The 27,737-nt window shown below is 38.2% G+C and overlaps 1 long non-coding RNA gene across 1 annotated transcript; it reads left to right on the plus strand.

The window, feature by feature from the left end:
• Nucleotides 1-11,487: 11,487 nt before the first annotated feature.
• LOC138067037 (uncharacterized) lies at nt 11,488-27,489 on the plus strand. Its single transcript, XR_011140706.1, has 8 exons — nt 11,488-11,648; nt 13,705-13,882; nt 14,936-15,052; nt 16,180-16,288; nt 16,988-17,148; nt 18,249-18,340; nt 24,933-25,028; nt 27,338-27,489. It is a non-coding gene; the product is annotated as an uncharacterized lncRNA (long non-coding RNA).
• Nucleotides 27,490-27,737: the final 248 nt, after the last annotated feature.

Below are 27,737 nucleotides of genomic sequence, written 5' to 3' on the forward strand. Positions count from 1 at the left end.
TCAAGAGAAGTGATGACAACTGTTTTCCTTTTTGGCCTTTCCATTTTAGAGAGGAGCATTTTCACAATTCCTGATTACGTGTGGTGCAAGCAGAATATTTTTATGATTTATTTCCCTAGTCCTGGGCTTGCCTTGTACAGTGTGAAAGTACCTCTGAAGGCATTAGCATAGACTTGCATTATGAAATATGTAAACTCTTTTACAGCTATTTAAATGAGATGCTTTGGAAACCCTTTGTTACCAGTTTCTGTGGAAGTTTTGCTATTTTCCTGCTTTCATTTCCAAATAAATAACCTGAAAGTGTTGTCCTTGTTAATGTAAATTGCTTCATATATTTTGTTTCTGACAGATCAATGATGGAGTCAGCTAGTGGAAAAAAGCTCTGTAGATTAATCTTGTTTGGAAAAGTTATGAATCAGAATGATCTGAGTGACTGTAATGTGATGGGGCAAATCTTTGTCTTTATTTTTGTGAATAGTTTGTAATTGAAAACCCTTCCTAGGATATATTTAGAAGGATTTTCTATTTCTTCATTACTTCATTTATTTATTAACAAAAATATCATTCTGTGATATGGTCATGAGCAGTATTGAATTAATTCTACATGAATCTTTACTGATGCTGGAAAAATGAGGATTCTGGAAGAACGGTATGCAGTGCAGCTCAGTGTATTGCTTTTAAAGGGTAAGTTGGATAATGCGATGAAGGAACCAGCCTAGATGCTCTTGCAAAAAGAGATGCATGAAATGATCTCTTTTTCAGGGGCATGCATGAAACGTCTCATATTTAATTCTATGTTAACATAGGTAAATGATTCAAAAATACTAGCATACAAGTCAGATTCCGAAGAAATGTTATCCTGTATAATATATCTCAGCATTCTCAGTCTTAGGGATTATTTCTGTTTTTATTTACTGCGTACTTTCAGCTTATTAAGAAAAAGCATTTTCGTTCCTGTGAAGCAGAGATTTGTTTGATCTTTTGATATAGCTAGCTTTCTAATCACTGTTACATCATGAACACATCAGTTGAAGTTAATAGAATATGCTTCTGCCAGAATGCCTGTACCTGAAAGACTTACTCATACACCCTCTTCTGTAATTGTGTATATATGCACAGGCATGTAAGTAGAATTAAAATAGCATTTCCTGGGTGGTGTTCGTAGGAGAAATACAGCGTTTTTCATTAGGATTATTTTATAAAAAATGCTTTCTCATTCATAAAGCGTGCTTTCTCATTCATAGGCACCGCGTGAAACTCAGAATTCATTAAGAAGTCACATTAGAAACTTCCGTTCAATCTGGGAATTTCAGGAAAGTTCTAGCACGCAAGTAAGATCCCGTAAAAACTTGCAAGCTGTTATTTCCCCTTTCGACAAAGTTTCTCATTCATCTTCTTAGCTCTCAAAAAGTACAATGGTTGCACAAATATATAATGCTCTTCACGTTGTTCCTTTACTTGGGGTATTTCGTGCAGACTCCTATATAGTTTGATCTAAGATGATTTATTTAAGCTTTAAAACTACCTTTTAAAAATAAGCTAAACAACACAAAATTTGTCTGCAGATGTGTCTCTGCAGCTTTTTGGCAGGAAGTTCCTTGCTGTCCGTATTTCTCCTACCAAAGGAACATCCACAATTTGATTTACAGTGATGTTATATCCATTGTGTAGTGGAGTAAACACAAAGAAACCATTGGGAAGCCTCCATATATAAGGAAAATTGCTTTAAAATAGTGATAAAAATCTTTTTTTACTTTCATTGTTTTCTGTAGTCTCAGGGATTTGGTGCTCTTCTCTTGGCTGCATTTTAACCTCAGTGATGAGGTATCTAAATCTATTTCATTTGTGAGTTATGTAGAAAAATTGGCCAGAATACTAAGAACTTCCTGAGGCTGACTTCAGAAATGGAGAAAATATTTCAAAATATGAAAGGTGAAGTAAAAATTAGCTAGTCGGAGTGTGCCTGCAAAAGCAGGGGTATCTGAATTAGGTTGTAAGAACAGAAGCTGTTGCCATGCAAGCACCACTCAAAGAGCAATATGCTAGCTATGCCCAAACAGCCATTCATGCTCCACTGAATGCCAGTAGACTGCTGGCCTTTTGAGATGAGTATTGTATCTGAATCACAAAATTTAATTCAGAAGCATCTTTCACAGAGAGACGTTTGCTTTCAGGGAGGCTGCAGCCTCCGTCCCCATGGAGTTTCCAGCAGGTGTTATGGAGCAGGCTGGTTTGGAAACATCTGGTCAGAAGTGGATCAGTTGTCCTCCTTTTTACCAGTTAAAGCAAGAGGAGGTGCCCTGCTGTGATGCGGAGGAAAGTGGACTCAGCCTCCAGGTACTGGAAAATACGGACAATTAAAGCATGTATGGTATGAATGGAAGGAGTGTTTTGTACATTGTGGTAACAGGAATTGCTTAGCTGGCAAGAATTGGGATTGTAAAATATGCCTACTTTAGCTGTCATAGTGAATGATTAGTATTCTTGTTTGATAGATACTAGTATGATCCTTATCTTTCAGACTTGTATTACTTATGGCCTAATTATTCAAATTGAATATTCTAATGCTTCCGTGCAAAAACAGTTAATGCTCTAAAAGTACTCTTTTTTGTTTCAGATGAACCAGGCTGTTTACGAGGGTTTTCAGAAGCTAAGTGTTTATTTTCTACAAATACTCATCTGTAAATTTTGATTTTAAAAGCACCTTGAAGAAAAATAAGTTGGACTTGTGCCATCTTGTCTAAAGCCAAAATGCTAGGCTCACCAAATAGTCCTGGAGAAATAATACTTTTACAGAATAATTGCTAGGATTGTACATTCACCTTTCTTGGATTGCCTTGCGAGTGGAAGAACCTTTTTAAAGTAATAGATCATTTGGCAGTGACTACAAAATGCAGATTGTGATTTCACTCTAATTCCTTTCCTTTTTATTGACACCATTGTCAATATTCTCTCCCAAAACTGTTGCAGCGCTTATTAGAATTTTAATGCTCAACTGATGGAGTAGGCTCATTATAAACATTTCAGTCTGATTTGCATTACCAGAAAGATCTGACCCATATTTGAGTTAGTTCGTATTCCATAACACAGTGAATAAAAGAGGTCAGCAAAACTGGGGAGCCTGTGTCCATAAATGCAGTAAATTAAGCAAATAAAAAAAACCCTTTTATTTCATCACTGAAACGTGGACATTCCCTGTTACCTTACCCTTGACAGGTGCAGATTAAACCTCTGTTTGCCCCCAGACCACCTGATCTTGGTATCTTTAGCCTGTGTTACTCCCTTTTCACTTTAGGTGCTTATCTGAAAATGCAAATACTAGGGCTTTATTAGTCTGTACAGCCAATTGATAGATAAGGAGAGTCATCTCCTAAGAGCAATTGGTAACTAAGCTGAAATACCCACTGATGGTCCTGCTTGTTTCCATGACTATATTGAGAGCCTGTTGCTATGACTTCTCTTTAAAGGCATCTATCCACGTGTGTGACCGCCAGACCCCAAGCCAAGTGGTGCCAATCCACCCAGAACAGGTCTAGCCACTTCTGAAGCAGATTAGCCACGTGCACATTGCAGAGAACCAAAATAATGTAATGCAGCACACCAGGGTGGTTGTTTTATAGTGCGGTGAGGTGGCTTCGTCTTGCATGCTGTAAAATGTGTCATCAGAGCATGTGGGAATGTGTGATTGCACACAAACTGCTGGAGTAATGTTGGAGAGCTGCATGGAGCAGTTCTGGTAGCAGTATCTGTCCTGATCTTATCTGTACTGCTTGAGTGGGAGTGCTTGGAGTGAACTGTTCCCAGAACTGCACCTTGATTTCATCTCCTGGTGGGCTAATTGAGTCCAAAAGACAGCCCAGCAGCAAACTAATGATACTGAGCAGATGATGAACACAGAGAAATGTGGGAGCAAACTGGGAGCTGTTATCTGATGGTATAGGCATGTCCAAAGATGTTTGATCAGGCTCCAGGAGTTAATTTGTGATTTTAGGAACGCGTCTGTGATATAAATGAGCAGTTTTGGGACCTGAGTTTCCTCTACCTGTATTCTTGAAGAGTCCTACTGAGTACCTGTTCTTAAAGCTTATCAGCCAGATCTGGGTCTTCATGACATGCAACTCTGACGATTATTTTTTTTTAAAAAAAGATGGGTATGATTGCTTTACATTAAATAGTCCTGAAGAAAACTTAGAGTCTCTCTTGCTGGCGTAGGCTGAAATCACATAATTTCCCTCTCAGCGAATTTATTTTCTCTTGCCCTTTGGTTCTTTCTATGGCCCTGTGAATCTTAAGTAATTTTCTTCCCAGTGGTATCCCTTCAACAAGGCAGTCTCTCTCTCTCTTGCACAGGTCAGGCATATACCTATGGTCAGAACACTTTCCTGAGAGGTAGACTTACTGGATCTTCCTGAGCTCAAAACCGGTGAGTTTGACCAGCTCTTTTTCTTTCTCCTTGTGGGGAGACCTGCTGTGCTTATGCACTATGAACCAGGCAAGCTGGACTTCCAGTTGTTAAAGGTGCCTTCCCGTCCAGATATCTGACCTGAAAGCTATGCCAACATTAGACATGTAGCAAGTCTACGGAAGAAGGTACTTGAGAGTATAAACTCAGCTTAGAATGTTTTCAGCTCAGGGATATTATTATTATTACACTTATTATATAAATTGCATTATTATTAGTTATGTTTTTGCGTATAAACAAGTCCCCACCGTCATCAGTATGAGAACATAATCACAGTAAACTTTTGATAAACATAATAAACAAGTTGTCTTCAGTTCTCTGAAAAGAGCATAAACCTTTGCTTTCAGAACTCCAGGGTATTATGGTTCCCAAGTGGGCTTGGGACCTAAACTGCAGAGTATGACAGTTTTAGAAATGTTCCTCTTTTTAATCCTGCAGTAATTTTTTTCGTAGTACTGTCATCTGAAAAAACGTTACCGTTTTCATGTTCTGGTGACAACATAGCAAATGCTTTTATTAGTTTGCACTCTTTATCTGACCTTTGCAAACCAGCACTTGGGAACAATATATCTGACCGTGGCGTACTTTGGAGCATTTACACAAACCCGCCTGAGGAGAACAGGATACCTTCCGCGTCTGGAATTAGAATGAGAGAGAAAGTCTGGGCTCACACAGAAGGTGTATTATGTGTCTGTTAATGTTAGATCTGGGCAGAGTTTTTTTGTTTTTTGGTCAGGAACAGTTGGTTCATTTAAAAGGATTTTTGCTTGTTTTCTTTGTGTGGCATCATACCAATTTCAGTGGAAATTCCAACAGAAAAAATACTTTGAAAACAAAACAGTGTTTTGCAGGAAATCTTGACATTTTCTTTTGCTTAGGCATGATCCTTTGTATGTCAGAGTACTTCTTTTTTGATGTTTTAAAACAGTTACAATTTCCTTAACGATCTAAGAAAGAAAGAAAAATGATATTTCAAATACAATGTGGTGTCCCATCATAGCAGGCCAGCAGTGGTCTGACTGCGTACTACTACTGACGTGCTATTGAGTAACGTAAAAGAGAGAAGTGAAACTTCCGCAAAATGAACTTTGAAATGAAATTTCACAATTCTGAAAACAACTCTGTGAAGCCATTTTTTTTCTGAAATTGCTCTTAGCTTCTGAAAGTACTTTTTTTATTACCTTAGAGCAAAAACAATTTCAAATTCTAAAATTGGAAATGGAGATGGAGGAAAATCCTGACTTGGAACCAATTGCACTTACAGCTCTCTGAGACAAAAATTGTCAGTATGTTTAACAGTTATTGACATTTACAGGAAAACAGGCTTTGGAAGAGTTCTGCTCATTAATGCTACTCTCTGTTACGTATTTCAGGATCGTGCCGTTCCAGCTGGCATGGGATACCGGCTGCTCTGCACCGCTTTGGGGCCTGTCTGCTTCATATTCAGCTGTACGGGGCCTGGAAGAAAGTCTGGCGTATCCAAGTCACCAGCACAGAGGAATACCCTCATTTAAAACCCACATGGCATGGACAAGGTGTTTTCCATAATGGTATAACGATAAGTAACTCTGAATGAATATAGATTTCTCATTTGTGAACGTATTTTCTTAAGCAAGAGTATTCTTAATGAACATTTTTTCTTCAATTTTTACTTGAAAAGAATGCACTATGGGATGTTTATGCATTGTCATCATTATGCTGTCTTTGCCGTAGTTGTTCAGATACAGGATGAAAAGTAATGATTTTAAAATAACTTTTCATAAGGAAATGGTTGCCATGTTCTTAGTACTAGGAGAAGCTAAGTCTCCTGCTTTGGGGGTGTGGGATGAGCCACACAGTGTATTCTTGAATGTGTATACCACCCGAAACTTGTGTAAGCAAACATCAGTTTTCTGAAGACTCCTGGGGGAGTTAAAAATGGTGTTTGTAGATTGACCTGGACCTGTATTTACATGTGTTTGTGAATTCTTATTGCTGCTGTTGTCACAGGTTCTCCTCCAGCAAACCTGTGGCCTTCTCATGCATACTGTATTCCACGTACTCTCGTACATACTGTATCCCACAAAGATAATCCTGGTGGTCCAGCAGAATTAGAGGAAAGCATTCAGGGAGGGGAGCTTTTCTGTACCGTTACTCTGAACTCGTTAAGTATTTCAAATGTATCCACTTAAACTAGCGGTAAGGAGCAGTGGAGGTTAAGAATAGATCCTGTGTGATACCAGGTACCAGGGAGTATTAGCAACTCTGATAAGGTAACAGATCTCTGTGTCTCCCTGAGAAAGCTTCCGCTTTCAAAATGGAAATAATGGAAATGGACATGGTAAGCTACTGGGATCTTCCTTTGTCAGTAAGGAAGATACGATTCTGGGAAACTTGCTTTTAAAGAGTAGCAAAATATTTTTAGGGGCTTTTGTTCTGGGAAGAAGATGAGTGCTTAGTGGCGTTATTTGGTGTGGGAACTCAGGGGAAGTTTGCAGTTACTTGGAGACACTCAGGTGAGATCTCTTGGGCCCTGCAGAAGCGCAGGTGGCATTGTGTACGTTCAATAATAGAAGATAAGCCAGAAATTATAGTGGAAGGGCAAGAAGAGTACGTAGAAGAGGTCATCTGGTTTTAGCAAAAAGAGATATGACTAGAAGTTAAGCTGACTGTACAAAACAGAAAATATATGTAAGTGTATGTTAATAAACTTGGAGGTTTCTCATATTTTAAATATCCATTACAGTTTCCACTTTCTGCCAGAGAAACTGAAAGACATAGTACATGGTACTCTGAATGACAGTACTGTTAAACCGTAATGATAGCCTGGCTTGTGCAAGCAAGAAATGGAGGAAACAGAACTGCAGCCGTTTTCATTTTCCCTGAAGGAGATTAATCACGCCACCTGAAATATCAAAGATGAAAGCAATAACTTGTGTAACGGGTGTATACAGTGCTCATCAAGTGCAATAATCTAAACCGAACGAGCTAATCTGTTACAGCACTATACTGCTGGTTGGGTCACCTACAAATAGATTGGCATGGCATACTTCCCAGTGAACTGCTTTGGTCAAGGTATTACTGACTCAGACGTTTTGTCTGGATTCTTACAATTTAGAAGCAAAAACAAGAATGGGAAAAAGCCCTAAAAAAACTGCAGTAGTGAGATGCAAAGCTATGCGGTAAGGTAGTAGTTAATTTCCTATGAAGTGCACCTAGACATTTTGATTATTAATTGCCATCTTTAGTTATTTAATTCTTGGGTGCCCTAGGAATATGATAAATGAGAATATGAATGATAAATGGGTTTGAGACAGGAGATAGATGGAGCCTAGTTCTTGTTTCATTTCACTAACACAAATCGGGGAAAAGGCCCTGGATTTAAAGAAGACTTTGCCCGACTCAGGAAACGGGAATCGGGCTTGGAGAATTTGAAGAAATCCAAAGGCCGTGCCTGAAAGGTTATTTGCTATTTGGTATGGCAGAGCTATAAAGTCCAATGCCCTGTTTAATAAAAGGATTGCATTTTCTGGGAGATAGATTTCTGTGGTCATAAACGTGACTTTTCAGAATAATATTTGTGTCCAAGTTGTCTGTAAATAAATATCTCTAAATTTCATTTACACAATGAATTATAAGCGTACAGGTGTATTCTCTTCCACTATTCAGCCTGTAACCTTTATTCATAAGAAAAAAATATCTACATGACAGGTCAGGATAACAAAATCGTTAAAAGCTAGTAACCCTACCCCAGCTTTTTAACCCTCATTTAAAATGAGATTTATTGTATCAGTCTTATTTTCTGAGTGGTTCCAGTTAATTTAGAATGCTGACTACATTACTCCTCCCTCCAGGATTTGTGTTCATCTTGCAGGCGTTTTTTCTTGAAAGGAAACTTGTGCTTATTTCATTATACTATATTTTATGTGTCCATGATGCAGGAGAATGTGGGCTATAATGTAACCCTTCTTTTACATTACAGCACATCAAATATATTGCCACTGGCTGCACAAAATATGCAAATATAAAAGATTGACTTTTATTTTAGTCTGGTTATATAGAACTTAGGGATACTTTCATTGGCACCGTATGGTTAGGACTTTGTAAGCTGGTCTGGATTTAGGAGGTCATAAAACTTTTATCCCAGAAGAGATGCTTGTTTCAGCTGGCATCCTGTGGATTTGTGCTTAAAATACACGTGTGGATCCATTTTGAAGTCAGTAAAATAGTTCAATAGCAATCGGCAAAATTCTGTAGCATGGCGTAAGGCCGCAGTTGGGCCACGACAGTGCGAATCAAACTTTTGTCTTGCTGGGAACTAATTGAAGGGTCCTTCATCATTGCTGGTTACCTTTAGTGAAATATGGTGTGCATTTAAATGCTGTAACTGGGGACAGAACTTCTGTTACATATATGATTTATTTGCATCTTTTATATCTGAAATAGAATTACTGTCAACCTCAGGACGGTAAAACAGAGAAAGCAAAGTTGACAGTGTTTGTTCACAGGTAGGTTGTTCATTTTTAAGTATTAGTGTATGCACGGGGGGGGAAAGTAAATATTGGTGTTCTGTTCAGAGCAATGTTAAACCTTTTAAATAGTTTCCAGATGTAAATCCCGTTTGCTGCTGTGTTCGCTGCAGTGTGGCAGGGAAGTGGCTGGAGAAATACTCTGTCAGTTAAACGCAGCTGTTAGAAGAGGTTGCTTAAGCATATAACAATAGACCAACTGGGATAAATTTTGTCGTGCACAGTGATTCAAAGATATTCAATAAGTCATTAACAAGATTAATGAGCTCTAATAAAAAATGCAAGCTCCTGTTCCATATTTTATTCAGCTCACTGTAGCTTCAAATTGCATTTTATGATTTTTATTAGGCATACTACTTAATTTTTCTCAAATTGGTCATTTTATTTAAGTTAAAACATATTAGATAGATTTTTTTTCCACAGAGAGATAGGATTTTCAAAAAAAAATGACTTCATATAGTAAAGTAACTTTATGCCCTAGATAGGTATCTAATCCGTAGTCTCAAGTCTGCTCTGTTACCCTAGTGCAGGGCTTAGAGTGAGGCTTTGAGACTGGGACAGTGCATAATTGCACTACCTTAACAAGGTGCCTGGAGTATGAGGAGCGTTGTATTCCAACTGTATTTCACCTGGTGAAGATTATTTCTTTTGATTACTTATATGTTGGTGGAGCTCTATTAAATCTCCGTCTAATCACTCCCAGCCCTCCTGTGCAAGAGGAAGGCATCGCCTTTGCGGGAGTGGCTTTCGTCATTCTCTTGTGTAGCCTTGTAGCATAAGAGACTTGAAACTGTTTACTCTGTTGTGAGAATGGATCATGATATGGGCTCGAATGGGAAGGCTGCTGCAGGCAGTTGAGCTACCCGAGTGCAAGATGTGAGTGACAGCAGCGCAAGTGATAGCAGAATGAGACTCAGTGGTCTGATGTCTTGTTACTGTCTGAAGCGTAGTCAATGAAAAGATACTACAGTAAAAAAAATATTCGTAGAAACACGGTTTGGCATACCTTGGTATGGAGAGAACCAGCTTTCCACTGAGGGCAAACGAGCTGAGCGAGGACTTAATTACAGCTTGTCCATGTGATACTGTACTATCATATGGACAGGCACGTCTATGGCTTTTGCTGACAGCTGTGAGATTTCTTCATTGATTGATAGAAAGTGGCTCACAGAAACAAGTCAGTCTTTGCCAGAGATTAAGATTGAAAGAGACTTTTTTTTAAGTCTCTAGATCTTACTGCCTCTAGATTATTCTTGACCTTATTCCTTGTTATCGAACCTATTTTTTAATATATCTTACCTGGTCTAAATAATTAAAGCTTTGCCTAGCAGCTGAGAAGCTGCCTTTCTTTCACATGCTATTACACAGTGCTCTTCCACAGCAAAATTTCTGTTAGGGATTTTTTGTCGCCCAGCTGCTCTCACCTACCTTTGTAATATGCCACTTCTGAACTGTAATTCTCTTTAAAAAAAACAAACAAAGCCAAAAAGATAGGTATTAGTAAGTTCTACTTAGTATCTGTTCTTTCAAAATGTAGTTTTCAGTTAGTCAGTACTCTGGGAGTTTGTGATTGACTTTTGGTTGATAGCTCTTTCAAGTTCCACTGTGATTCTTCCGAGCACATTCACCCCGGAGAAAGTGGCCAGTGTGAAGAATGCAGTTGGTTGCCATTTCTTTCTCCTTTCTTGTCAGTTTTATGTAATTTGTAAGTTCCTCGAGTCCTCTTTTATAAGCTTTTCTTTGAGACTGGACTCATTTTTATGATTTAAAAGTTAATATGAAGGACATACATGGTGTTAGACAGTATAGGAAGAAAGCTTATTTTTGATACCATATAAGTCTTAGTTCTTGGATTGATTGGTTTAATAACATTTCTTAATAAAGTAAACTGAATGCATTTTATTTCTTGTGCTCGTGGGATAGAGTAGGAGCTCTGTGTCTCTTTGCAATTCGGGAGCTGTGACCTAACAAAGCATATTAGCTAGTGTTATGCTAAGTAATTATTTTCCTATACACAGAGCCCCAAGTCTCCGTTGCACGTACAAAATACATATATATATATATATATACAGGGTACAAGTGAACTTTCAGATTTTGCTATCAAGTGCAATATGGGTATTTATTTGAACACTCCATTTGCAAACTGTTCTTTTATGCTTTCAGGGTTTTCCTAAGGCAGTACTTCAGGAAAGCAATCTTAGTGGGAAAAGGTGATTAATAGCACACTTCAATGATTCCTTCAGCTATGGGTTTACTTAAATGTTTGTTTCGTAAATAAAATCTCACCAAAAGCCTTCTTTTTTACAACATGCATTTATATTGTTCATCCCAGTTCCATTCTATTTATTCCCATTATTTGGGAAAAGGGAGACTTGCTGCAATATTTTAAATGTTATGGTAAGCTGTTTGGGAACGTGCTGACTTCTACAACCTACTAATTTCTTGTATTATTCTCAGAAACATCTAGAAAAAGCTTTTTTTATGGGTTCCAGGAAGGCCTTTGAGAGGCAATGAATGTGGGAGGTGACCTTCAAACCACGACTGATTTTGGATCTTCAGCCACCTTCGTTTTCAGCAGAATACACGCTCCCAGATACATCGCAAGCCTCCGAAAATATGCGCTTGGCTTGAAATCTGAACGTGAGCTGCATGTATTTGATCTTACTGAGAAACTCAGGGTGAGATCATAAAGATAATAAGACTGCATAGTAATTATTGTACATTTTATACACATGTCCCTCTATATTTAAAAAATGCTATCTGATACGTTAGTTGGAGCCATATGAATTTTCAGGTGGACGTAAGGAGGTAGCAAAAGATACATTTCCTAAAGTGCTGTCATGTTACGTACTTACAGACTTAAGAGTATGCACAGATAGGGAACATCAGCTTCTTGCAGCAATTCCAAACATCAGTTGAAGCTTCAGATGCTGTGCAAGCTTAGGAACCAAACTGTAGATGTCAGACCTAGGAAATGAAATTTGAAGGACCCTAAAACGAGGGACGCTTTTGAGGGAGGACAGAATGCATAAATAGGCCTACTTTGGTGCTTCACAAATTAAGTGTGGATCTGATACTCAGTTACAACAAAGCCAGCCTTCCTTTCTCCTGGTTGTGAATTTCTGGAGTTTATAACTGTCACACTCTCTGTGCATGAAAGGCTCATGGGCGAGAGGAAAAAATAATTTGAAGGATATGACTTGAAATACTTGTTTACAACTTACCTGTACAGATCTATCAAATTCTCTTACTATAGGATTTAGGAATGTTCTTTTGTATTTTCCCAAACTATTAACAGCCAATAAAGGTAAAATATAGGACCGGCATAATTATAAAGCAGCACAGATAAACATACAATTTTGATTCATCCTTATCTTGATCTCGCATCTTTGAGGGGAAAAAAAAAAGTGCTATAGTTTGAGAACAGAATGGCTCTCAAATGGTACTCTAGTTTGGGAACAGAAATCCTTTAGAGTTGTTTATGATGTACCAAAAGGGAATTTAGTAGTCATTCTCTTGGATGCTGTGGGAAAGCCAATGCAGAATTCAGATACAAGCTAAAATATGAGAATTCAAAATGCAGAACCAACTAAGTGAACAAAAGATGCAAAGAAAAAGGGAAACCCAAGTTGAAAACCAAGAGATTTATGTATATGTATATATATTCTATGTATATGTATATATATTCTTGCTGTTTGAGATTGTATTCCGTGTATCTACAGTTTTGCAGAACTTTCCCAAAGAACAGTTTATTTCTATTAAAATTTGTCTCCAAAAATACAATTTAAATCAATGAACAATAAAAAGGTGCCTGTGTAAATGTCGGTTGATTTCTAGCCTCACTTTCGCCCCCTCATAAATGCCTTCTCCCACCTAAGATTTCAAAGCTTTCACAGTAAAAATAATGTGCATTCCTCCTTGCTTCTTTCCTGATTTAAGCATCCACACTCCCTCTTCTGCAGGACTGAAAAAATCCTCCCAGAGAGGATAATCACTTTGCCTTGAAGGAGTGCATAATGCTGCTTTCTTACTTCTACTGTGGAAAAAGTTGAATACACAGGGGCATATACTAAGTGCAGAGTAATTTCACAAGCCTTAGAGGAGTGGTGTTGTTTTGTTTTTAATTTATTCACCAAAAAGGTCAACTCAGACACAACATCTGTTTTCCACTGCGATCCTGATTTCGCCAAATAATTTTGCATGCTGCTGAAGTTTTCAGTAAAAAGTCAAGAGTAATTAGCTGGTTCAGGGGATTTTTAAAAATGATCTGAAATGCTGTAAAATTTTAAGAACACAGCAGGAGCGTTCTGGGTGAGAATCAGCCTGGTGTCTTACAGGCAAAAATTTGTGAAGAGATACTGTGAGATGAGAAGACAGCTAGCTGGAAGAAGAACCACTATGGGATAGGATGTATGCAGTTATTAAGGTGGAGAAGTGAGACTTCAGTAAGAAAAGGAGACAAAATGAGTTTATAGCCTAAAAATGTATTTCTTAGTATTTATAAAGTCCATTCATCTTTCTCTGTTTCCTGCCTATGTGCTTGTACGTCACTATTGGCTGGTCTCATAGAAAGCGAAGAAGGTTATGCAAAGCTCAGTGGTCACTGTCTGTAGGAGATAATTGAAAAAAAGCTTTTTATTTTTTACAGTTCTAGTTTATATACAGCATATATGTCATATATGCATGACCTAGATGTTTTATTGATGTTTTATTGTTGGTTTCCTTCTGTTTCAGTTCACTAACGGGAGCTATTTTCAGTGAGGCATAACGCCAAAGTAATCAAGTATGCATTTAACGTTAAGATTGCATGCAAGTATCTGCAGAAGCTGGGTCTAATGAATTCAGAGAAGTAGCAGGCTTTTGAAACTTACACTGAAGAGAGGAAAAACAGAAAAGAATAAAGTGTTCTGAGGTAATGAAGTTGAAATGATTTAAAGACCATTGGAAACCTAAAAATAGGAATTGTCCTTTAAAATGGCAAATGCAAATTATACTCTTAAATTAAAAGACTTCTAGGCAGTTTTTGAAAATGGGAGTTGGACATTCTAAGCCTTATACATGCTTTTAAAAGCATTGATCTGAACTGACAAAGTTTATGCAGGGGAGAAATAAAGCAAGAAGAAACGATTTTAAAGTAGAGGTGGTGAGGAAGCTGGGCCTTCTGTCTGTATACGTTTTCAACACGTTTTTCTAACGTTTTTTCTAAAAGTGTGTATTTGGGGGCAGTATTGAAAAACATAAATGTTTGAGCTGACTAGAAGCACCAAAAATTTGTTCAGAATCTAATTTCTACTGAAGCATCTTTAGTATTATATTTTCCCTATATACGCAGTCACAGTTGGTATAACACATATTGAAATGATTGAGAAAAACATGTCTGTATATGTACAAGAGCATATATTATATCCAGATGGATTCAAATGTTTATCACGAGTCCTTCTCTCAAAAATTAAGAAATATTAAGCAATTCCCAGACATCCTTAATGTGTCTTCACATGTATTTTTTTGTAATATTAATTGCGTGACCATATAATTTTTTCCGTAGAAAATATCATAAAAGGTCAGTGATTTTTACAACGATTTCAAATGTACAAGGTAGAATGAAACTGATTAAATGAGCAAAAGAATCATGAACAGTTTACGGAGTTGGGAAGTAGACTCATTTTAAAATTTCAAGATCAACTGTTAGATTTAGTTTATATTTTTATTAGTAATCCCATTAAAAATGAAGAGAACATTAGTTAGATTTGCAGCTCGTACTGCATTGGTAGGTACTAAGATATCAGTGTGAAGAGAAGGAGTTCCATTAAACTGGACTCAATAAAATTACCATTAGTGAAATTATAACCCGTGATTTCCATTATTATTATTACATCGTGAAAGCCACGTACGTGGAAGAGCCTTAAGTGCCCAGTCGTTTTACAAATTAACAGGTCCTTGGAAGCGTTTTTACACTGTTTTATAGGAGGAGAACTTAAGATGTGCAGATGTACAATTACTTGCCTCAAGTCCCACTGGAGCTGAGGTACGAACCACGATCTCCCGAGATTCTGATGTAGCATCTGGACCGTAAACCTGTAAGGTGAGACTTCTAGTCTACGTTAGAAGGCAGATGAAATCTTTCTGTTCCTTTTTCTCGTAATTAATTGATTGTAAGGGGCATTTATTATATTTTTAGTTCTTCATTGTACTGTGCCATAATCTGTAAAATCTTTAAGATAGACTGGTCTTAAAATTAGATCTGAAGTGTGCTGTCTACTAGGATTTCAATGAATATCGTGATGACTATAATGGGTAACTAATAGAGGTATATTGTTCCCGGGTCAGAGGATAGTTAAGTGCAAGTCTAACATAATGAATACTTCCAGTTAGGTCAGCTGAACTACTCTTATGCTAAAAAATACGCACAAATAATTGCAGATGGGGACATTAAGAATGAATGCTTGTTTCAGAATCTAAATATTTGTCAAGTAGAATTCTTTAAGCGTTTTAAGTTACGACGCTTAGGATTACTTATTTTAATTGCTTTTTTGCCCTGATGTTTATGTAGCTTTTCAGAAATAAGAAGATAATTAGGGAGCACTGTTTTGCAAAATGTAACATGAACAACGTTGTACACAGTTTTAATGTGAGAGCAATATTTAAGTCTTGCAAAGACATATTTTGTCAATGGTTTTTGACCAAGTTCAGAGTACTGGAAGGGTTCGTTCTTGAGTTCATTCTCTGCTTCCTTCCCCTTGCTATCATTTGACAAAGGAGTGAGTGATCTCAGTATCAAAAGGCACTACACTCAACTCAAGCCAGTCATTGTAACACCAATTAGCGTCTTCATAACTTATTTGTCCAGTTATGGGAATGGCGGCCTGTGATCTTACACCATGAAGTGGACCAACCTAAAACTACAAAATCTTCCGCTAGTTTATCTGGATCACAAGTGCTTCGAGCTGTTCCCAGTGCAGCGCGTATTGCAAGATGAGGTATTTCTGGGAGAAATAGGGCTTTGCAATGTGTAATACAGAGTTCCTGACTGTCGGGCTGAAGTCAGCAGTCTAGGTCTAACTGGTGCAGGTGGTGTTTGGGGAAACCCTTCTAACAAGTAAAACAGAAATAAAAATCCATTGCTTTTCAGAATTCCCAGCGTTTTCCGTAGCAATTTAAGGGCGATGACCTGCTCTCCGTTTAATCGTAATTCGCATTTATTTATTTTAGGAGCAGTCACAGTGTCTCCTCTCCCCAAGTCTTAGTACTCCAGATATTCTGATTTTCTCAGCTGGAGACAAGGATGCTAGGCAGCTTTGTCTGGACAAGCGTACATAAGGTAATATTGCTTCCTAGCCACTTACGCCCACCTATGGGTTACATGTTTTTGAAATTACTCCGGCCTGAATGTATAACTAGAGCTGATTGCACTATTTATTTTTTTGTAGAAGTATATTACTACTTTGAAGATGCTTCTATTTGACAGGAGTCATACTGAATGAACTTCTTAATTTGTGACTCTTTTTCATCAGTATTCATATATGTACTTACAAAAATGGTAGTTATATGTCCTCTTTGGAGAAATAGAATTCATACTGAAAAATTGTATTTTAAATAATTTCAGTGGTTATAATTAGACTATTTTATGTAAATTAATGTCAAATTTTAAAAATGGGACTTTTTTTTTTTAAATTGACTTTTGAACAGCAGCCATTTTGGGGGAGAAAAATGCAAAATCTGTTCAGTGTCTTGCTCATTATGAGCTCAGACTAAAAGGGAGTTTCCAGGGAAGGTGTCAGCTGAGTGGGGTTGTCCCCTCAAAAAGCTGCATCTGACCTGCAGGAGTCTTGCCACAGAGGACAGCTAGGAAAAGAAATGCCGCAGACTGGATGAATTGTACTGGTGGGCTGCAGGCTACTTTGAGACTGAGCGGTGTTACTGCATTGAGCAGATGTAAGGGAAGAGTTTCTACAGGAAGAAATTCAGCTTTTTTGAGATTGGAAAACTGTTCAACTGCACTATGATATTTTTTTCTCAGGATCCATGTGAAGATAAAAGGTATCAAGAGATCTGCTCCAAGGAAAAGAATTGTGACCAGTTACCCAAAATTCTTGTAGTAGTACCTCAGAAAACTGGTGAGAAACACATGGGAAAGGTGCAGTCGGAAATTCAGCGACGCCTCCGCGGAGTAGAAGGAAGGTCACAGTCATTCAATATGAATTAATGCTCTTTATTATAGCGTCTGCATAGCAGCCCCGAAGCTTTCCCCCTAGTGATCTTTTATTTCCCCCCGAGCTATCACGCGCCACTTCCAGTGCTTAGATTGGTTAGGTCCCCTTGTCCACGCACATCTTCCATCAGCCCGATTGGTCTGGTCACTCAGTTCATGAGCTATCTGTTGTTTCGTTCCGCTTACTCTGTGACCTTCAAATCCAGATCCAGGCGGCGAATTCAGGCATGTTATCTACTTGCTGTTGCTCAGGCGGCTAAGGTTACTCTAAGTTAAACACAGAGTTAGCGTATTTCAATCACAGGGTTAGCGTATTCATAGTGCTCCAATTCCATTAACCATACTTCCACCTCAGAAAGGGAATTTAGTATCTACTGTATAAGAGAAGCCCATTTGAAAGGATGTTTTAAGCACTGAATTTGGCAAAGGAGTTAGTACTCTCGCTGTTACGTGGAAACAACAGCCGTGTTCTCCTAGCAGAGAGGAGGCCTATTGGATATTGATTATTGGAGGAGAAATTTCTTTAGTGGGTTCCATGATGTGATGATAATAAGCAAAGTTTAGCCTGAAACCTACTTTGAAATATAGCCTTGTCTTATAAAGTAACTTTATTCAACATATAATATATGCAATAATAACAAGCAATATTCAACATTAATTCAATACTTCTGAGATTAAAATATGGCACCATTTTCATTGCTACTCATTTTGAATGTTAAAAAGTGTTGTATTGTTAGATTCTAGTGTTTATAGGATGAATATGATTAAAAATAAAGCCCTAGCTCTCCTATCACAAGTAAAATATATTTCATTTGTTTTCTTTCGTGTCTAACCCAAGAAGAAGGAAAGGAAGCAAGGTAAATGCTTTAAAAAAAAATTCATGGTAAAAGATTTATGTATATTGAGTAAGATTTTGAAATATGTAATTTAATGTTCAGGCCACAGAGTTCGCGTCACGAATGCCACAATAATTATGTTTAGAAACAGTGAAAGTAAATGTATTGTTCCTGTTTCTTGAGATTGACTTGTTTTCTTTTTGGTTTTTCATTTTCGATGCGTGTTCCTAAAGATCCATTCTTCAATCACTAATAATATCCATGGACTAAAAACCTTGGGTCGGCAGTTTCTTGATGAAGTTAACTACTGTAAGGGCATTGGCAGGTAAGAAAATTGCCTAAATATAGCAAATTGTGGAGAAATACTGGGCCTCTTTGCATCTGCTTCATTTTTTCTCTTAATGCTATCTAAGGGAAAACAATAAGGATGCTTCTTTTCCAGTGCAATCAGGTACTAGATGTACTGGGAGAACCCAGTGGCCACCTGTGCTTCTATGCCACCACTGTTTTGTGGTTTTTGTTTTGGGGGTTTACAAGGGGCTCCCCATCAGGACCACCGCTCAGATTCTTTTTGAATTATTTTTCCTCCGTGATTGTTGAATTTCCCCTACTTCTCTGTTTTGGAGAATTGTGTGAGCATAGAATCTGCCATAGTGATCCTGATCACAGAGATGCATGCTTTAGTTTAGCCTCAGCCCTAGTAGCTTTCACTGATTCTTTTCAGAGGATGTATCAAAAGCCCCAGGAAGTATTTAGGTCATGGTTTAATCTACCTAAAGTGATGTTCCCTCCTAACTCTTAGTAATTGAGAATTACCTTGTATCTGCTTCAGAACAGTTGTTTTTTTCACATATACTCTACAGGAACTAAATATCCTGCTATCTATATAAATATCTGCTCCTCCTGTGAGTCCTGTAAATTCATGATTGCTGTGGTATCTTTCCTTCCTCATACGACTCCCACCATTTCACCATGCCAAATCATTTATTCCCCAAGATCTAGATTTTCCTGCCATAGCAACTGTGTATGGCTATGATGTGGTTTATCCATAGCTTAACGAGCAAAAACTGCTTATATCAAAGACATTGAACGTCTTTGACGCTTCTTCCGGGAAAAAGCAGTGCTTATCACAAAGCTATTATGAAAATTAATTTAAAGGATATATGCTGCAAGATCCTGTACTCCTGCTTCTCATGGATGGTCACCAAAATGTGTAAAATATATTAAAAATCATATGTTTCTGAAAGATAATGGATTAATGGATCTGAGAATTACTGAAGTAATGATAGTGTGAAGGAAGAATTTCTTTGTAGTCTTTGAATCAAAATATTATAGCTCAATGTATGCCGTTATTAGTATATTATTACATATACTAAGCTGCATTATACAATTCCAGTTTATACCATGCAGTAATGAAGCAGCAGGTATAACCTGCTTCAGTAGTAACTGTAATTATTCCATAAATTAAAGAAAAAATGAAAGATTGAATTAAAGAGAGAATGCTTACTGGGCACGCTACACCATCAGGCTACTTTAAGCACGTTTTTCTTATCAGCTATACAATCCATGGGTGGTAACAGTTTCTAAGCAGGCACAGTTTCTTTTGAGATACGTATACGCTGCAGTTTTTAATGTGTTGTGTAAATACTCGATTTACTACATAGTTAATAATGATAAAATGGGTGATTAAATAAAGGTGCTGGTTTGGTATAATTAGTACAGCTGTTCATGGCTCCATTTCAGATACCAGTAATGTTTATTTCAGGATAAACAGGTAAGACACAATGAAGCTGTTGAGATTAATTTGAGGATTCTGATCACAGAAAGCTGTTTCTTATCAAAAAGTGACCAGAGGTCCTAAATAGCCGGGAATGGATACCCTTCTCTCTGCTCAGTAGGTAGGGGAGCAACAACGGTTAGTCTCTGTTGTCAGAATGGGAATTGCACAAGCTAGGGTCCCAGTATTTTTCGTACTCAGGTGACTGAAATTAGAGTAGGAATATTAGGAATTAACTGCAAAAAAATTGAAAGGCAAGGAGAGCACAGGGAGAAGAAGAACCTTATTGTGATGTTAGAGGCTTTATTATATTTAAGCAACAGCTGAAAAGAATTTACTTTTTTTTTTATACCCCCACCTGTTCTGTCCTTTTCACTACATAGTTTTATTTTTAAATTTGAGTCCTGATTGTATTGAAATTTTCTGAAATGCTTTGGAGGAAACATGTTGATGAAATGAGGATACCTATGAATGTAAAGGTTTTGAAAGTGGAAAGGTTTTTAGTTAGAATGTTTAAAAACACTCAGCGAAAAGACAATAAAATCATCTGAATTTACAAAGATATTGTAAATTAGACTTTAATAACAATAAAGCGGGTGAACGTACATTCAGATCACTGTTGTATACCTTCTGTGCGTCAGTTTGAAGACGCAAAGACTTTTTCAATTTATTTGTTGAAATAGCCTGTATTTTTTCAGGACCCGGATCCAAGTAAAATTAAAGTGCAGAGTGGAACTCCTGTAAGGTCTGGCACACACCAGTAGTTGATCAGATATGCTAATCCCCTAGTTTCTATTAAAATGATTTTGGGAAAAACATCTGAGACAGAAGGACATGAGCAAGTTTCAGCTACCAGGAAATTATGGAACTTCTTGGTTCAGTAATCTCTGTTTACCAGCCCCTTGTTACTGTTGGCAGTGTTTGCATGCGTTAGAGGTGTGAACCAATATTTAAATGTATGATCGCTGAAGACTGTATTTTGAAAGTAGTTCAGAAAACAACCCTCTGAAGAAAGCAGTTAAATCTGTACTTAGTGTTCAATATTGCTTAAATCTCAGTGGGACTTAAACTTATGCTTAAACGCTGTCCTGGCGAGGTGTTTTCCTGAGGAAGTTGTTTTCTGAGACGTGATTTACGAACGCTCTGAAAAGCAGCAATGCATCTTTGTCTTTCCGTTTCAGCAGCCTCAGATCAATTGTAATAATACCATTTTTTAAAAGTTGCTTAGAATGAACAATTTTTCTATCACGCATGTGGCTGTCAGGGTCATTTCCAGCTGACAATTTGAAAACTAACCTGCAGAAGCAGCTACCTTTGTCATAAATTTAACTTGACAGCTTCTCAGCAGAGCTTTCAATTGGGATCTTTAAAAATAAAAATAAAAAAGAATAGAAATGCCAGTCCAAATTTAATGAGTAAATTCTATTTTATGGGAGACCTATACGTACTACTTTCTGTTCAGACTCCGTGACGATCAGGAACCTGCAATTGCAAGTGTTAAAGCAGCATGCAACAGGTGAAGAACTCATTGTAGTGACATAGAAATATCCACCCCTTCCAGCTTAGCTTTTCCATTTCGGCTGATGCGTATGTTGGATGTCACACGGCACCAGAGGCTTCAGGGAATTTCTGCCGAGGTGAGGAATGAGGACGCAAGGTTAGAGGTGGTGGAGCAGATCTGTGATGCTACTCCAATAATCAGATCTCTTTCACTTGAAATTTTGTACGCACATGGAGGAGACTTCAGACACAACTCCAGTTTCAGTTGTCGGTTGCTGTGAAGCAGGAGGAACCCGTGTGCCTGGAAAGAGGTGAAAACCTCAGCCGTGGTAGAAGCTTTATGTGCTTCAAGTATAAACTGTTAAATGGTGTGGATGTGACAATTTGATTAGCTTGCCATAGTTCCAGTCCCTGGCAGCTCTCTTCCTGAGACTGTCTCCCAGTAAACACTTTCTTAGTTCAAGTCACAAGTGATCGTGCCTGACCCTATGTCAAGATAGCCACCACTGCATATGTCAGTCTGAACGCATTTACTTTTCAGGGCTCCAGAACTGAAGGTTTACTTATGAAGGGTGGAAAGAAAAGTTATGATTAAGTTTCTAGCTTGCAGAGTGGTAAAAATAACTTTGAAGCATTCATTAAATGTAAATTGCTTCAATGATTTCTGCCTGACTCTTGAGAAAGCTTAAACAATGCATTTGGAAGGTATGGATGGGGATGCAGAAAGCCTTGTGACTGGCTGAATGAAAGGCCAGTTTTCTGAAATCGTGTTGACTTTATATTAGTCACTGAAACATGTGACTGGAAAACAGATAAAAACGCTTGGGATAGGCACAAGTGGTAAATGTATAAAGGACTCCAAACAACTTCCCCACGACCACCCTTTTTGATATATAACACACTAGCATTCTTCATCCACTTCCTCTCTCTTTCTCTTTTATTAAGGCTATCCTACGAAAGCTTAGCTTTAGTGCATTTTCTGAAAATCAAAGAGGAAAAGAAGTTAGGGTCATAGTCTTGGATCTGGTTAGCAGCCCCATCGGATATAACCAGATTTACAACTATCTGTAGAGAAAAGAATCAGATCGGGTAGCCTGGCAGCATGACGATCCCCTGAACTCTGCCACTTCTCAGAAATGCAGTTTCATATTTTGACACTGTGGATGAGTTAACATCTAAAAGGCAGGAAATGAAGAAAAACCCAACAATGGTTAAATGAAAGAGAGATGGAAGGAAGACTTAGTAAGCTGCTTGTAAGGGAGCTCATGCAGTTACCTGCAGGAAGCCTGCAAGAGCCTCTTCTGGGCATTGCTGATTTGAAATAAGGGAGGAGAAAACACTAGTTTTGGGAGAAAAAAGGCATACGTGGTCATGCTCAGAGCAGTTGGCAAGAGAGGCAGCGAGGATGGGATTACACAGTCTGGCAGGGACAGGATAGAGTAGCAGCTGCAAGGAGTCTCTGACAGAAAATGATGGGAAGGTGGTTTCCAAAAGAGCGAGGAGAGGACGGAGTGCCCTGGGTAGGGCGCAGAGCTGACCCAGCAGAGGAAGGTCAAGTGAGTTGTTACGGAAATGCATCTGTACGCTCTTCAGTGCTATATATGTGTAAGGTCTACTTTACCCAACCTTCCTGGCCGTGGATTTTCCTTTCTATTAACTTAGGCCTTAAGCCAGTTACGAATGTTTTTAAAAGCTCCCTTAAGTTGCTCTCTGAAGCAGACAAAGCTGATTAGAAACTGTTCAGCAGTTCTGACACCCTCATATTAAGCCAGCATGTGTCTGAAAGTGGCAGGAGGAAATGGTTCTCTTTAAGCATTTCCCAGTGTTATTCCTGAGTGAGTTTGTCACATTCCAGCTCAGAAGAGCCCTTCTGTTAGTAACGTGTCAGCGCTCAGAGAGGTGCGTCACCAAATCCGTAACCCAGCAGAATGGAAGCATATTATATATTTTTAGAGAATGGTGTTACCTGTTAGTTTTAACACCTTGCTTCATCAGTATTGACTTGTTTCTCATTAAAAATAAATAAATAAAGGGCAGTGCATGTCTCCTGATAACCTCCTTCCCGCCGTGTATTTGACAAGATGAAATTTTACAGCTAGACTGTATGATTTCACTAATAATACTGCTTTTTCTCTGCTGATGGTCTGAGGATCTAAAAAAGAAAAATGGTTCGGGGGAGAGAACTGATTGATGAAGAAGAGTAAAATTCACTAACCACTGCTTTGTTAAGACATGTATAACTATTTATTATGCATCTATCTGAAAAGTGCATGTGAGATAGCACAATTACACTACTGTCAGGTTGCCGTTTTGGATTCACTTAGTTTGCGCTAACGTTTTCTTGCTCTTCTGCACCTCGTCTTCAGCTGTTCATCACCCTTTTCCTGAAATCACCAGCCTCTCAGATCTGTCAGCCTATCTGCATGTGTAGTTTTCCCATAAGCCAGTTTTGTCAAAATGAGCTCTGTTAGATAACCCCTACTATCTGACGTGTTTTAGCTATTGAATTCATTGAGACAGAACTGGGCTAGAACCAAGTACACATGCCATTAGTTGGCAGTTTGGAGAAGACTGTAACCTTGAATAGGGATGAAATGGGCAATCGGAACAGGAGAAAGTAGAGCGATAACCTCTTAATTCCAGCACAACGGCAGCCAGCGTAGCCTTATTTAGCATGAGAGACCCTGTATGGGCACTTGCATTCATTAACACCAAGAAACTAATATATTTATTATGCCTGAAAAAGTAACAGACTCTTGCTGTTCTACATTCTACTTCTTAGAAGTGCCATAACCAGATGTACAGTTAGACTCATAATTTTCTGTTACATTAGGAAAATGGCCTCCCATCTGTAGGGGGTGTCGTGTGACCCTGGAGCAGTAAATTGCTAAACAGAATGCTAAACAGTAAACTGCAGGCAAGGTTCCACATACAGCGTGTTGTTCCAGGAGAGGAAACATCAGCAGGTTACCTTCTTGCTTATTAGGGGAAGAACATTGTTGCTCTAAGTGTTTTACTGGACCTAAAAAGTAAGGAAGCGAAATAAAACTCAGGTGAGATGGGTTACAGCAGGTTACAGCATATAATTTCTGTGAAACTTTTGAGTGTATGGAAGATAATGAGATGGGAGGACATGTCGTAAGCCATGTATTTTTCCCCATTCCTAATAAACTACTAGTAAGTGAAGTAAAAACTGTCCATATTTTTCTGCATGACACTGTTTTCAGATTTGGTGATGAAAAGGGCTTTCGGTGACAGCTGCAAGAAGAAGGATAAACCAAATGCACAGAAGAGTTTGAAGACCAAAAATATATATCCGTGAACCAGGAGACAACCTTTAAAGTATTACAGAAAGTTGAAACTTCAGTATGTAGGGCACTTCAGTATTAACGTAGTGTGAGGATAGTATTATAGATGTAATTAGTCTAAACCATGTCTCAATTTATTTTAAAAATAAACCTGATTTTCAATGCAAGATTTATGTTTGCACTTTTAACTTTAGGTCTTTTAAGAACGTTTATGTGACGGTGAATGTTTTCCCTAATTACGTTGTTTTCTTTTTTTAATTTTCTCAGTCTAGATCCTTTCTGGCAGGTTACTACAGAGAACATAATTTTTAACTGTCCAAATTCCTGCACAGGCTGGGACAACGTCTCCACTCTGGATTGAGACAGGAGCTACTGAAAAGTGAGACAGTGTTGCAGATGAAAAGGGGATGAAATGCTTCTGTCAAATGGTAATCTTCCATACAGTCTAAAAAATAATACAAAACTAAAAACTAAATTATTAGGTGCAGGCACGTAGAGGCATATTAGCATTTCCATGTTTGTTTAGACCCGTGTGTAATTAGTTTAGCTGCTGTAAACTTTTCTCAAGAGAATAAATCACTGAAAACATATCCTATCACAAATACTGTATTTAGTAATGTAAAACAGCAGGCGTTAAAAGAAGTGCAGCAATACCTTCAGTTCCAGAAGAAATGGCACCTTCTCATATAAACGATAATGATGTTTTTCCAGACCCGGAAAATAGTTCCATAGCGGAAAAAAAATAACAGTAGCACTCTGAGGAAAGGAGGCTGCTTCCAACTTTTTCGTCAGTATTAGAGCGTGGAGGTGGTAGGACGCTGTCTAGCTTAAGAAGGTGGCTAAATGACATGTGAAAACCATCTGGTTAAAGATACTGATTTCAAAGTACAGTGTCTTCTGAGTAACGTAATCCCATTTATGTGCCACTGGAAAAATGCGCTTTATAATGTCCTGCTGATTAAAATGTAGTTCTGGACATTGCATACAGTACATTAAAGAAGGGTAAGAGTACGGAAAGACCAGATTCTGGAGATCTTTTATAGAATTTTAGATTTTAGATTTGTTTCTGGCTGATAGTTTTGCCTTTAAAAAAAAAAAAAAACTATTCTAAATGTTTCGGCCCCCAATTTAAACAAAAGCAATTAAATACGTGCCTACTCTAGGATTTACTCTGCCATGCGCCTGACGGCATGTTCAAGACCCAGTGACAGCAGCAGAATTTCAGCATGTATGTTGAAATGTAAATGATTTGATGGGTACAAGAACTTTTCTTGGGCTGACAGCAGTGGCAGGAGGAGGGGAGAAAAACTAATTATGGAAGGGGTTGGTTTCTTTGTACTTCTGTACATTCCATTATGTAGTTGTGTCGGTGTTCTGTGAACAAATGTGTTTCTGTGAACATAAACAGACGACCAAGAGAGCACATAAACACCTGGGATGGCCAGAAGACGGATGGTCATCTGCTAAGCCCTCAGTAGCATTTTCTCTGTAATTAGTTGTCTAATTGCTTGTCCAGAGTTGTAGGTAACGTATTTACACATTTAATTAATTATACTTAAAAAAACAAACAAACAACCATTTTCAGTTGTTTGTCATTTTGTCTTCGTTTGTGGAATGTCGAATTTATCACAATTCTGAACTATCATCCATTTTATTTATAGGCCACGTTATGACTTCATTCCGGATATGTTTGTAGACTATGCCCTAGTTATTTCTTTGGCTAGATAAGGAAAGGAAGAATATCAGTCCAGCTGAGTTAAGCTTCCTGACTAGTAGGAGGCAGTGGAGGAATAAGTTATCAGCGTGGCTGGGGAGTGAGCTGGAAGAAGTTACCTAGCCTGATTCTGTCTTCATTTTTTTAAGTAAGAAATCATCCCATTGATTTTAACAGTATGTTGAACTTCCTGAAAGCTGAATTTGGAGAGGGAGCTTAGACTTCCGGGTTTCATGAGACAGTTGGCAAGCTTCTGATAGTGCATAAAATTTTAATATTCATCTTTGAAAGAATTTTATCTTACAAAGTGCCCAGTGAACTACTTTGCAAATGTGTCTTTCCCCACTTTGTTTGGTGTACCTCGTGGTGGTTAAAGTGTCAGCAAGGCATCAGCGGTGGCACATGGCAAGTGCACATTGCCTGGTCACCAGGTGCACACCTGTATTTTGCTGAAGCTGTGCCTGCTTGGAGCTGTGGTTGAGCTGCTGTTTCTCCTTATACTTGGGTCTTCTGCTCCCAACTGTACTTGGGGCTCTGTTTGTGCTTTTGTTTTTGCACAACTCCAGGATATCTGTGGGCGTTCCCTTACTGCCTTCCTCTCCGTGCCAGAATCTGATTATCCTTTGTTGCCCTTTCTTCCCACACGAAGCTCTCCTATTTCCTCCGTTGTCAGGGATCTGTGAAGCCGCCGCAAATCCTGCCTTTTTCTTCCTTTGTCTAGAATATGTCATCTCACGGCTAGTACCTTTAACCCTGCTCAGACCGGGAAGAGGGACTAGGTGAGCTGCTATGGTGTTAACTCAAATTGCATAGTAAAATCAAAGGCAAACCAAAGAAAAAAGTATTGGTAACAATTTTTGCAAGACTATCCAGTATTAACCTAACTTGTTCTAAAACAGTTTTGTTCTAAAAACCACTTAGAATGTTGATTGTTATTTCTAGAATTGTCTGAACTTTGAGGTGAACTTACATGGCTTTTGTTTTTGGTTTTAAATTAACAAGCACATTAAATCTTTGTTACAGTCACTGGAGAGTTTGAACGAGAGCGAAGACTGAAGAGGGAACGTCAAAACAAATAACAGATATTCACAGCTGCTGAATGGATTCCAGGACAAGTGGCAAGGAACCGATATTTCCATGACACTGTAAGGTCAAGTGCACCCTACCAAACCCGTTTGCCTGTAAGTAATATTACAAAAACTTGTTACTGTGTTCATTGTAAAAGATTGAAAACTTACTGTATTCTCCATTCTGTAGATCAGACTACTAGGGTTGCTGGCTTGAGATCTGAAGACATAAAAGGTAGTAGGTTAGATACTGGTAGGTTAGACCACTGAAAGGTGATCAGGAGTAGTCAGCATGGTTTCACTCAAGGGAAATCTTGCTTGACCAATCTGATAGCCTTCTATGGTGGAATGACTGG

The sequence above is a fragment of the Struthio camelus genome, chromosome 4 (genome assembly GCF_040807025.1).
Source record: "Struthio camelus isolate bStrCam1 chromosome 4, bStrCam1.hap1, whole genome shotgun sequence".
NCBI classification, from domain to species: domain Eukaryota; kingdom Metazoa; phylum Chordata; class Aves; order Struthioniformes; family Struthionidae; genus Struthio; species Struthio camelus.